The sequence below is a fragment of the Phymastichus coffea genome, unplaced genomic scaffold (assembly GCF_024137745.1).
Source record: "Phymastichus coffea isolate CEN01 unplaced genomic scaffold, Cenicafe_Pcof_1.1 PCOF00009, whole genome shotgun sequence".
In the NCBI taxonomy this organism is placed as follows: domain Eukaryota; kingdom Metazoa; phylum Arthropoda; class Insecta; order Hymenoptera; family Eulophidae; genus Phymastichus; species Phymastichus coffea.
The window spans coordinates 4,780,568-4,793,514 of NW_026706820.1; positions in this window are offsets into that span (position 1 = coordinate 4,780,568).

Here is a 12,947-nt window from a genome sequence, read left to right on the forward strand (position 1 = left end):
CGTTTAGCTTATCGTGCAAGCCTTCAACGAGGATCGTTACATCCTATTTTGAAACCTAGTGATTTATTTGAGTGGGCTAAAACCGCAATAACAAAAATTCATTTCTTTTATGTTGGCAAAAATGAGTACGATGAAACACAGCAAATTCTAGCAGATCGATTTTTAAAGGCTGTGACTGTGAAGGGTACCCTTGGTGTACATGCATTTTTACCATTGAATGATAGAGTCGGTTATGCAAATATATATAAATTTTCTAACGCCAATTTGTATGAAACTGTTAAAGCAATAAAATAAATTATTCTTCATTTAAATATAAAAGCGAAATTTTATTATTGATGGTCACACTATGTGGATACGGAATTTTCAGTGAAACATGAACGTATTGTATTCGTATAATCCATCCTGAATATACTTTTACGTACTTCTAAATGTTTATATAAAAATCTTATAAATACCGATTTTCACGCGAAAATTCGATTGTTTAATTTTCGGTTTTATTTTTTATACAGCTAACCCAATCCGTCCGCAAAAATGTTAATACATGTTTTGATGTAAAATTTCACGAGGAATCGATTGGTGAGGTCGATTTTGAAAAGAAAGTTGGGGTAAGTAGTCAAAAATCGATTTTTCTGAAAAAAACGCGTTTTCATCCTAGATAGCGTAACTTTTGGGTCGTGAAAATATTTTTATTGAAAAGCTGTGGAAATTCTGCGTATGTATGTATTTTTTTCAAATTATTTTCACTAGTTAGACATACTCGAAAAAAAAAAAAATAAAAAATAAATTTCTACGAAAATTAAAACTTCAAAGGGCTACCTAGGGAGTGCAAATAACTTTTAGGGCGTAAATGGAGTGGATTGTACTTGTATTTTATGTGAAGAATCGATTCCTTAATGTCAAATAAGATTTTGGAAACCCAAGGTACTATAACAGCCGGGGCCGTTTTCGCGGAAAGTTGCCCGCGCGCGAAGCCGAGCACGGCCAAGCGGGCAAGCGAGCGCGAAGCGAAGCAGAGAGAGAGAGAGAGAGCGAGACTCGATGAGGCGCGTGCCGCGGCGGTAGAGTAGGGAGAGGAGACGATTTTCGGAGACTTGGACTTAGACCGGCGAGCTCGAGTGATTGTCACGCGCGCGCGCGAACAAAAGAAAAAGAGAAAGAATAGGAAAATAAAAGTGAAAGTGCGCAAGGAAGTTCAAGATCATCCCCGAGGATCGCCGGAGCCTGTGGATCGTCATCTCGAGTGGGCGATTACCAAGGGCAGAACTTACCCGCCCGAGCAAGGGCGGAAACGAGGGCGATTAGCGAGGAGTAGTCTGTCTGCAGCAGCTACTTCCCGGTGAGTTTCTCTCTGATTGTAAGCGACAACTTAGCGTGCGTTAGCTGCGCGAGCGAGCGTCTCTCTCTCTCTCTAAATTGGTACGCGAAGCGAAATCTCGGCATGCGGTATTGTATGAAACGTTCGTTTAAGTGAATAAAGCCCGATTTGACCTACTCAAGTGTTGCCGTTGTGTTAGGCGTACCCAGGAAGGCACCTTTGTCCCTTCCCACGCCCGTGATTAAAACCCACGCACGCTCTCGTGCTTGGCCGCGCTTTCGCGATCCCTTTTCAGGGCAGCGCGTGTCCGCCCGTATTCGGCGGAATGCCAGGAAGCGGCTAGCTGATCGGGGCGGCGGTGAGCCCCGCACCGACCAGTAAAAACAGAACTCTTAACGGGCCGCGAGAATAATTTGTTTATTTTCCGGGCCGTTACAGTGGCGCCCAACTAGCTAAAATCACGGGCAACAACGGTTGACCGGCACGCGGCAAACTTCGACAGGTCGAAACCGGCGCGAGAGAGAGAGAGTCTTTGTGTCAGGCGCGCGTGAGTGTTTACAAACACGCGGCTTGAGTCAGAGTTCGTGGGGAAAACAGCGGCCTTGACGACTTCTATGTAGTTCAAAATTTTATCATTGTAGCCGAGTATCGCGACTAATAAAATTCGTAGTCGTCAACGCCGTTAAATAGGTTCGACGGCAGTCGCGCGGACAGCGAAAATTGTGCCGCTGCCCGCGCGAGCAAGGCGACCGACAGCTGCGAGAAGTTTTTTTTCTCTATCATTGTTTTTTTTGATGTTACTTGTCTCTTCTTTTTCTGATTTTCTCCGTTGATTTTTTTTTTGAGTAGTAGTGTGTGACTCCTCGCAGCGGTCGATATATTTTTTTTTTCTGTTTTTGCTTTGGTTTTGAAATTTTTTTTTTTCTTCTCTTCTCACTATATTTTTTTTTGACTCGTCGTAAGCCGCCTTGCTACGCCGAACTTATAGCAGACGAAGCGAATCGAACTTTTCTTAGATTCTAGCTATCGTCACATATAACCCCAACGAACTACAACACCGGGCGTGCCAAAAAAAAAATGAATAACACAGCGGCGCTAACAAACAGTTAGTACTGCTGATAGGTAGGATTATTGTTTTTTTTTGCGTAGAGTGGCGCGCCCCAAGCCGCGTGTTGAGAGGCCATTAAAATAAAAGCTCGCGTTGGAGCATTGAATTCGTTGGAATTTAAGACGCGATTAATTAATTTGTTTTTGGTCGGCCACCATTTAGTCAAGAATACACTCACGTGCGCTGGGTTGTCAGAGCGAGGTTGTAAATCGTACTAGGCGATTATTGACATTTACAACAGCGCTCGCAACCAATTAATAATGGAGACGCTAAGAGACCCGGAAGTAAGCGTTCAGCAATGGATCGCCGAGTTGCAAGAAGGTGGGCTGAATAGGACACAGGCAGCCCTAGATTTGAAAGAAGACGGCGATATAGAAGTAAAGAAGAGCCGCCTGCAGCAATGGATACTGGGAGACTATACCGCATCAGATTTTCAGGAAACGATGCAAGCATCACCAGCGTCGGCTATGCAAGCCAGAATGGAACGCAGGACAACGTTTATCCTGCAAGAGCAGGAAGCGTTAGCGGAGGCGACGGCCGTCGCAGAACATCCACTGCAAATAGCATTGACCGATGACATGCTCATATCAAAAATGGATATGCAGCTAACGAGGCTAATCCTGGAGGAGTCGATGCACACGGGCGAAGCACCGACATCGCCCCCAAGGCCAGAGCAACCCATGGATGAGGTCGACGATCTGCTGACAACCGGAGGAGACCCAGTGCAGGTCTCACGGGAGTTCATAAAAGCAATAGGAGTTTGGCTGAAGCAACTCCGAGCTGCGGAAAAATCCGTGGCCCTAAACAACTAGAGGGTTCGGAAAGCGACGCAGCACAAGCCAAAATCATCAACCAAATCGAGACACTCCAGCACAGAGTCGGAATGCTAGAAAACGACATGGATGACCTGCAGGATGCGCAAGAAGCGCAGACATACGCTGAACAAGACGCCCCGACACCAGACAATCCGCGCCCGGGCGCGCGCTTCCAGGATACGTTCACGCTTCACTACCCGAGCGACACGGGCGGCAGCACGCCATTGAGGGGCAATCAAATGCCCGGGGCGCGATGGCCGCACCAACCACCCCTAGCGCAGCCCTCAGGAGGGGGCGGACAGCGGAATGCCCATTTGAATTCCGCTGTACCGAACCCAGCAGGGCAGCCGAGGATTCACCATAGTACCGCAGTCGGACGGAATTTTGAGCAGGTAGAACCGACCACCACCGACAGACTGGGACGCAGTGCAGGGCAGAACAGGTTCAACAGCACCTATCTGCCTAGGTACAGCATGGGCCCGTCAGCGGGGTCGCACCAAAATACGACCGGCGGGTTTTCCACGACCTGAGACGTGGGAAAAATGGTGAGAGGATGGAAGGTTAGGTTCGCTGGAAGTGAAGGCCAAAGTGTGGACGTCTTCATAGATAAGCTGGAAGCGCAACGAATGGCCGCCGGAATTTCCGAGGAAGAGATGCTGATGGGCTTACCCGACGTCCTAACGGGGGTGGCCCAAACCTGGTACTTAAATAACCACCAGGATTGGATCAGCTATCAGGACTTCCTCGAGGACGCGCGCCAATGGTTTGGCACCAGCATCGTGCAGCAACAGAGGCTGAAGAGGGAGGTGCATGCGCGCTACCAGGGGCAAGATGAGCCGGTAAGGGATTATATTACCAAGCTCCAAGCCATGGTGAGAAAAGTGCAGCCACCCATGCCCGCGTCGGAAGAACTTGAACTGCTATACGCCAACTTGCTGCCAGAAATCCAGCGCCACATCAGACGCACGGAAGTAACCTCGGTGCGTGAATTATGCTGCCTGGCCACAGAGGTCCAGAACGACCTAATTCACGCGAGCCAGAAAAGAGTGATTCTGGAGCCGAAAGCCGCCCTGTTTCCGGAATAGACTTATACTCCACCGGGGGCGGGGGCAAAAAAGGCAAAAGTGTCAGCACTGAGTGCAGAACAGCCAGAGGAAGGAGAGGAACCGGCGGAGGCAGAGATCGCGGCGGTCGCTCAGAAGGGGGCGCCGAGCCATTGGATGGAGAAGCTGGAAAAATCCATAATGGATAAGCTCAGTGAAAAGCTCGCCCAGATTCCTTCCGCGACAAGAGCACCGCCCAAGCCGCAGGCCCAGGGCGAGGCGACACCCAGGCCAAGAGGTCAGCGAAGGACCATAGATTATTCGAAACCGTTCAGCTGTTCCCAGTGCGGCAGACTCGGTTTCAGCGTTAGGTATTGCCCAGATTGTAACCCGCCAGTGCCGGCGGGAAACGGGACGGGAAGCGGTTAGAAGGGATAACTACCGCTCCCCCCAAGCCCCAGATCCCACGGGTAGGGCAAACTCCGGGCGATATGGATCGCCCAATACCCCCGATGCCGGTCACCAAAATAAACCCGCGATCGGCGAGCAACGACGACTCGCTGAAGCCAGCGAGCGCCCAGCCGACACAAGGGCGAGGAAGCGGCGACGATGGTAACATCGGCTGTGGGACCGCGGCAAGTAGCGAAGATTCGGCTACAACACAGGAAAAGAGAGTCAGCGGACCCAGCAGCGCCGACTTAGTCCTCACAGATGAGCGCGACGGACATTCTTTCCACAGCAATGGCAAGGTATCGGCCTCGGCACCAAAGAACCCGGAGATCTCAGGATCCCGCGCATCTACGCAAGCCCAGACGGAGCAGGCAGCGAGCGAAGGGCTCACTGTAGCTAATGGAGCTTGTGATTTGGGCGGCGAGTTTTCGGCGACTGCCGCGGTCGCAAAGGAACGCCATACCGTAAGCCGTGAAAAACAATACGCGCCGGAGGACGAGTCAAGGTGTTGGCTCACCGTGCAGATCGGGACTTTCCGAATTCGTGCCCTATACGATTCAGGAGCCTCCTGCACGTCGATGGGAGCGTTAGGTCTGCTGATTGCCGCTGAACTCGGACTTAAATTGGAAGTAACCAAGGCTGGGTCGTGCAGGTTGCCGGACGGCCGATCAGTGCCCGTGATAGGCCATCTAGCGATGCCTTTCACAACCGGAGGCGTGACCAAAGATGTCCGCGTCTCTATAATCCCAGAGCTCGCAGATCAATGTTATATGGGGGTCAACTTCATGAAAAAGTTCAAGGCAGTGACTGACCACACTGAGAATACCATTTTTCTGCGAGACGATAACGTGACGGTACCAATGGAGATGGCTGGCTTAAAGGAAGCCGCCGAAATGGCCTCGATCGGTATCGCTGACACGGCAGAAGAGCAGCGTGCAGAGATAGAAAATTTGGTGAAAAGTATGCTGCCACCGCCCAGCAAACTTCTAGGGGCGGCGAGAGACGTCAAGCATGACATCAAGCTGACGTCCACCAGACCGGTCAAGCAGAGATATTACCCGGTTTCACCCAAGATCGAGCAGGAAATGCACAAGCAGGTCGCAAAGTTGCTTGAGGCCGGCGTGATAGAAAGATCGAAAAGCGGTTGGTCAAGTCCAATTGTGATGGTACCGCGAGGCAATAAAGGAGAATACCGGATGTGCATCGACTTCCGCGAGGTGAACACAATTACAGAGCCAGATGCTTACCCAATTCCCTTTATGCAAGATATACTGAGGCGGCTGCGCAACGCCAAGTATATATCAACAGTGGATTTGAGCCTCGCCTACCATCAGATCCCGTTGAGAAAGGAATGTCGCCCGTATACAGCCTTCACCGTACCGGGCTTGGGGCATTTTCAATACGTGAGGATGCCCTTCGGCCTTGCATATGCGGGGGCGACATTCCAACGTCTAATAGACAGCGTCATCGGCCCAGACATGGACCCTTTTGCATTCGCGTACCTAGACGACATCATCATCGTCTCTTCGTCATTTGAAGAGCACAAGCTCCACTTGGCGAAAGTTCTGAAACGCTTGATAGAGGCAGGGCTCACAGTGAGCTCTGACAAGAGCATGTTTTGCAAGTCGGAGGTCCGATACCTCGGACTACTCGTTAATCGCGACGGAATCAGGCCGGATCCAGAAAAAGTCCGGCCGATTGCAGAATACCCGAGGCCCAGCAATGTCCAGAAGCTCAGGCGCTTCATGGGCATGGCCTCGTGGTACCGGCGATTCATCGAAGATTTTGCCACGATCTCTGAGCCCCTCGTCAAGCTGACCAGAAAGGCCGAACCATTCGTGTAGGGAACCGCACAGCAAGAGGCATTCGAAACCATCAAGAACCTGATGATGTCAGCCCCAATCCTACAGCCACCAGACCCCAAGGGAGACTACGCGCTACACACGGACGCCAGTGACTCAGGACTCGGAGTCGTCCTGGTCCAGTCGGTTGGCGGTGAAGAGCGCGTGATTGAATTTGCGAGCTGCACCTTGTCGAAAGCAGAACGCAATTATTCGGTCTCGGAGCGTGAGTGCCTAGCAGTGCTGTACGGAATTGAAAAATTCCGACACTACATAGAGGGCTACAAGTTCAAAGTGGTAACGGACCACAGCTCTCTGCGCTGGCTAAGACGCATGAGAAACCCGACGAACCGTCTAGCGAGGTGGGCTCTACGACTTCAAGGATATCAATTTGAAGTCGAGCACCGTAAAGGAGCCCTGCATGCGGTCCCCGACGCACTGTCACGCGCGTTCGAGGACGACGACGAAGATGGGCCCACGATAAGTGCCCTCACGTGGGCCAAAGAAACTAAAGAAGAGTGGTACCTGTCCAAAATCGAAGAGGTGAAAAATAAGCCCGGTGCCCATCCGATTTGGAAAATCACGGGCGATAACTTGTACACTTACCGCCCCGACCGAGCTTTCTCCGAACTGCTTGAGGACGATGAGGCGTGGAAGCTAGTAGTGCCCCAAGAGCAGAAGGGGAAAGTTTTGGCCGAGTGTCACGATGCAGTGACAGCAGGGCACTTGGGACGAGACAAAACACTCGCCCGCGTACGCCGCCTTTACTTTTGGCCGGCGCTTAAGCGCGACGTAGAAGAATACGTGCGCGGCTGCCAAATTTGCCAACAGTGCAAAGTAGAGCAGCGACGCGCTTATGGGCTTATGGGGCGACACAAAGTTGAGCGCCCATGTCAGGTAGTGGCCGGCGACATTACCGGTTCGTTCCCGCGCAGCCCCCGGGGCCACGAATATCTCCTGGTCTTTGTCGATTTGTTCACGCGTTGGGTGGACTGCGTACCAATCCGCCGAGCCAACGCCAAAACCATCGTTAAAGAGTTAAACGACAAAATCGTAATGAGATTCGGAGCGCCGGAACAATTCCTCTCGGACAACGGGATAGAGTTTAAAAACCAACTCGTCGGAGACTACTTGGCTAAGCAAGGCATAAAGTCCGGGCTAATCCCTGCGTATAGCCCTCATGCCAACCCGACCGAGATACAACCGAACTCTCAAGACAATGATCGTCACCTATCTGGAAGACCATCATAAAAATTGGGACGAAAAGCTCGTTGAATTGTCCTTCGCCCTGAACACGGCCATACACAGCACCACCAAGGTCAGCCCGGCCCTTTTGAATTATGGTCGACAACCAGTTCCGCCCGGCACTCAGCGCCGCCAACAGGATTCCGCAAGCGCTGAGAACGAAGAAGAACAAGCCAAGGCAGAATGGGCCGAACACTTGGTGCTACTGAGCAACTGGTATGATGAGGCCGCAGCACGCACGAGGGACGAGCAAGAGCGCCAGGCGCCCCATTATGACAAAAAACTTTGGCCGCATAAGTTCAAGGTCGGAGACTGGGTGTGGAAGAGGAATCGGATCCTCTCCTCGGCGGCCCAAGGCGTGGCGGCAAAACTAGCACCGAAATATACCGGGCCATACGTCATCACGAAAGTTTGCGGCAACAACGCGTTCAAACTGGCTAACCACCAAGAAGAGTTAGACACCCTCGACCACGCCAAAGACCTCCGCCAGTTTTACGACTCGGCCGAGTGCAAGGACCAAACCCAAGATGGGGAAGACACGGCTCGACCGCCGAGGGAAACAAGGGCGAAAGGCGACCCGCCCGAAGCGTGCGACCAAGCGAGCGAGCGCGAGCCCGACGAACCGGGCGAGCCGACGGATCCGACACCCGCGCCGGCGTCAGCGAAGCGGGGACCAGGGCGGCCGCGCAAGGTCCAAGCGGCAAGCCCACAGCCCACTGTCGCGAGAAAACCACGGGGCCGGCCTAGAAAAACGGCACGCCTGGTACTTCGCACAGCGACGCGGACTATACCGAATCCGAGCCGAGCCGTCGAAACGAACAAGCGAAAGCCTGGAAGACCGAGAAGGGCTTAGCGGTCACACCCGCACCATTCGCAATCATTACCCCCATCAGCCATGATCATTCATTCACCTCATACCATCCATTATCACCCTATTACAGATGGAAGACGCAGTCGTCGAAGTCGCCGCCTGGTTCTTCAGCCACGCCCGACACGAGGACCTCGAGCGGTCGGAGAAAAAGACCCTCTTCGGCGCTCGCAAGACCTTCGGGCGGATGCGCTTCGAGGCCCTCGAGTTGGAGGGCAGAAAGAAGAGGGATGCGGAGTTCGCCCGCATCTTTGACCAGATCGCGAACCAGATCAGGGAGGGCATCGCACAGGACACCGTGCTCCGCCGGCTAGACGACGCCTGAGCTCGACTCATCCTGCGGGTGCAACAGCTGCAGGAAGAGGGCGTCATCGCGCCACCACACCTGGGGCCGAACCCAAGGCTCACCCTGGAAGAGGTCCGTGAGGCCCCGGAGGGCTGGCCGACCCGCGGCGGGCACATAAGCCACCCCGCCCCGCCGCCGAAGACGTCAGTGCACGCGTGGGTGTACGGGCGATACGCGTCCAAGGGCGTACCCACTGGACAACCCGCCTCAAGTCCGGATCGCCCCACGCCCAAAGCCCAGGATACCTCCTCGCAGACCACCAGCGAGAAAAGGGACGCGACCACCCAGACCCCCCGCTCAGCGGTGCACCGCGGAGTCCAGGTCAGGCCGTTCCGCTGGGCGGTGTCAACCCAGGCGACACCGACCCGGCTAGACCGATCAACCCAGGCCTACCCTGACCAGCAGGAGGTGGCCTCGCAGACCTGGCCATCCACGGGCGCGCCAGGAGCCGCGACGGGCCGAGAAGAGGCCCCGAGCCGAAGAGGCGCGCCCTCCGAGTGCGGCCGGAGGGCATGGGACGTGGGCAGCAACCCGGAACACATTCCGAGGCCTGCCCGCGTATACCCCCATATCGATCGGCCGTACGAGAGTGCGGATTGGCCCACCTCCCCGTTGAGCGAGTGGGCGAGCCGATCGAGTGAAGAGGGCTGGCCAAGCATCGGGCGAGCGCTGACCGAATTCGGGAACGCTTGGAATTTCGTCATGAGCTTCCAACGCCGAGTCCTAACCAAGTCGGCGCAGTTCTTAGGCTACCCGGTGCGGTAACCCTCCTTGACCCGTGGCTCGAGAAACTCGAGCGGTGGCAACGCTACGAGTTGGCGGTCTGGGCAATACAGCAAGGGCAGTCGCCGAGAGGGCCAATCGTGCCGAGACGTCGAGGGATGCTACATCTGCGGACATCCCGGCGTCTCCAAGTCATCGCGCTGCCCGAACCTCGCCCGCCACGGCGAATTCCGTCGCGGCTGTAGCCATCGGCGTCGCTGACAGTTGCCCACTGGGGCAACTAAATAAAAGATTCATATTTCATGTCACCGTCACATTTATTGCACTCCACCCCTCTCACCTCGCCAGTCCTCACCCTCGCACAATCATTCCGCGCTATGATCGTCGGAGATTACCTCGGGTGTCATCCGACTAGGAGGGGGCTATAACGCCGGGGCCGTTTTCGCGGAAAGTTGCCCGCGCGCGAAGCCGAGCACGGCCAAGCGGGCAAGCGAGCGCGAAGCGAAGCAGAGAGAGAGAGAGAGAGAGCGAGACTCGATGAGGCGCGTGCCGCGGCGGTAGAGTAGGGAGAGGAGACGATTTTCGGAGACTTGGACTTAGACCGACGAGCTCGAGTGATTGTCACGCGCGCGCGCGAACAAAAGAAAAAAAGAAAGAAGAGGAAAATAAAAGTGAAAGTGCGCAAGGAAGTTGAAGATCATCCCCGAGGATCGCCGGAGCCTGTGGATCGTTATCTCGAGTGGGCGATTACCAAGGGCAGAACTTGCCCGCCCGAGCAAGGGCGGTAACGAGGGCGATTAGCGAGGAGTAGTCTGTCTGCAGCAGCTACTTCCCGGTGAGTTTCTCTCTGATTGTAAGCGACAACTTAGCGTGCGTTAGCTGCGCGAGCGAGCGTCTCTCTCTCTCTAAATTGGTACGCGAAGCGAAATCTCGGCATGCGGTATTGTATGAAAAGTTCGTTTAAGTGAATAAAGCCCGATTTGACCTACTCAAGTGTTGCCGTTGTGTTGGGCGTACCCAGGAAGGCACCTTTGTCCCTTCCCACGCCCGTGATTAAAACCCACGCACGCTCTCGTGCTTGGCCGCGCTTTCGCGATCCCTTTTCAGGGCAGCGCGTGTCCGCCCGTATTCGGCGGAACGCCAGGAAGCGGCTAGCTGTTCGGGGCGGCGGTGAGCCCCGCACCGACCAGTAAAAACAGAACTCTTAACGGGCCGCGAGAATAATTTGTTTATTTTCCGGGCTGTTACAGTACAAACTTGGCCGATAATATGAAGAATGACCCATATGTACACCAAGCAATTCAACAGTTCCCGATGGTGTTTTCAGATTTCCGATTTCTCTAAAAGCAATACTCTTACGTATAAGCATGATGATACCGCCTCCTCTGCTATATATCCGATCTTTCCTTATCGTGATGTATCCTGGATATGAGATGATGTAGTTATCCGTAAGCCATGATTCAACACAGATAAGAATGTCTATTGGGCTATTTTTTAATAGGTGTTCAATTTCATTTTTGCGTTGTATAAAACTTCTCACATTCCAATATATAATTTTTAATTTGTTCAATTCTATAATATTGTTAAGTGCAGTCATTATTAATATTTTTTTTTAATATTTTATTTTTTTATTCTTCGTAGGATTCATCTACAGATTCATCTTCAGAGGCAATATATTCGGTATTCTTTAATTTTTTTATTATTCTATTTATTCTTGATTTCAAAGTACGATCTATAATTTTGTCACGAACATCTGATAATAACAGCATTAATGAGTCAATGTCTTTAGTGTACGACAACGAGATTTCACAAACTTTTGAATTACCATAACATTCATATAGGAACTTTGCTAAGTTTTCTAAATCCATCGGGTCTTTGGATTTATTTTGCATTATGTAATCAGCTGCTAGTGCAAGTTTTTCTGTTACTTGAGTGATTTCTATTTTCGTTTCATTTTAGCTTTTTTGATTACTTTTATTAACTTTCTTTGTTCTTCTTCTTTTACAGCGTTCTCTTTATCGCTGCATGTACTTGTTGTAGAGATAGTGTTTGATCTTGTTCTTTTACCAGCTGCAACCGGTGGGGGCATTTTCAAAATAACTGCTGTATTTGCTTCTGCAGTTGTATTATCTTTGCTTGTAGGTGTAGAACTTACGTCACTGTTTTGGTTCAGCTCTGTAGTCTCTGATGTGCTGTCGTTAGTTACACCGGTATCTGTGCTCTCGATTATTTCTTGTGTGTTGCTATCTTCGCTGGTTGGGCAGTGTTTAGCTACGTGGCCTTCGCCTTTACATATGAAACATTTAATAACAGTGTTTACACTCGGATATACGTAGTACATTGTATCTTCATGAGTGATTCTGATAAATTCAGGTAGCTTGTCGACGTCACTTGGATTGATAAATGTTTGTCTACGTGAGCTTAATATGTGTTCGTATCCTTCCTTGTTAATGGATGCTTTTAGTGTAGTAATATTTGTAACACATTTTATATCCAAAGATTCAAATGCATTTACTAATATGTAATGTGGAATCGGAAGTGCTACATTTGAGATGATCACTTTTTTTAGCTTACCAATCAGTGGGCGAATTGTTACACTTTTTCCTTTTATTTCTATAGTTTCAAATTTTTCTGTTATTTCATCTATAAGTTCTTTCTTTAATAAGTATATACAAACACGATTGTTAGAGATTCTGGAAGAGTAAATTATATTTTTTGCTTGTACTATATCACCAACAGCACACGTATAATCAGTCAGTGTTAAGCCATCTACGCATTCTAAAATGAGGCCTTGATTTTTTTTTGGGAATTGATCACTTTGTGTCACAGCTGAATAACTAGGAAAACTTTGTGGTTTAGTTACTACATTTTCACTATCAACTTGGTTATTTATTAAACTATTCTTTGCTTGGGAGTGTGATGGACTTTTGGTTAGAAAAGCCATCTTGTTATGTAATATTGTATGTATTCTTCGCTTAATACGCGTATTTCGGGCCGTAGCCCTTCTATTTACACGAGAACAGACAAATGTATACCGATTACCCAGAGCGTTTGTAAACACGTCTTTACTCTTCGACATCCAGCGAAGGAATCGAAATTAATCAACTATAAAGTTATATTAAAATTTAACAATATTCTATTGTAAATATTGTAATATCACATTAATTAACTTTATTAGTTAATAACTTTTGAC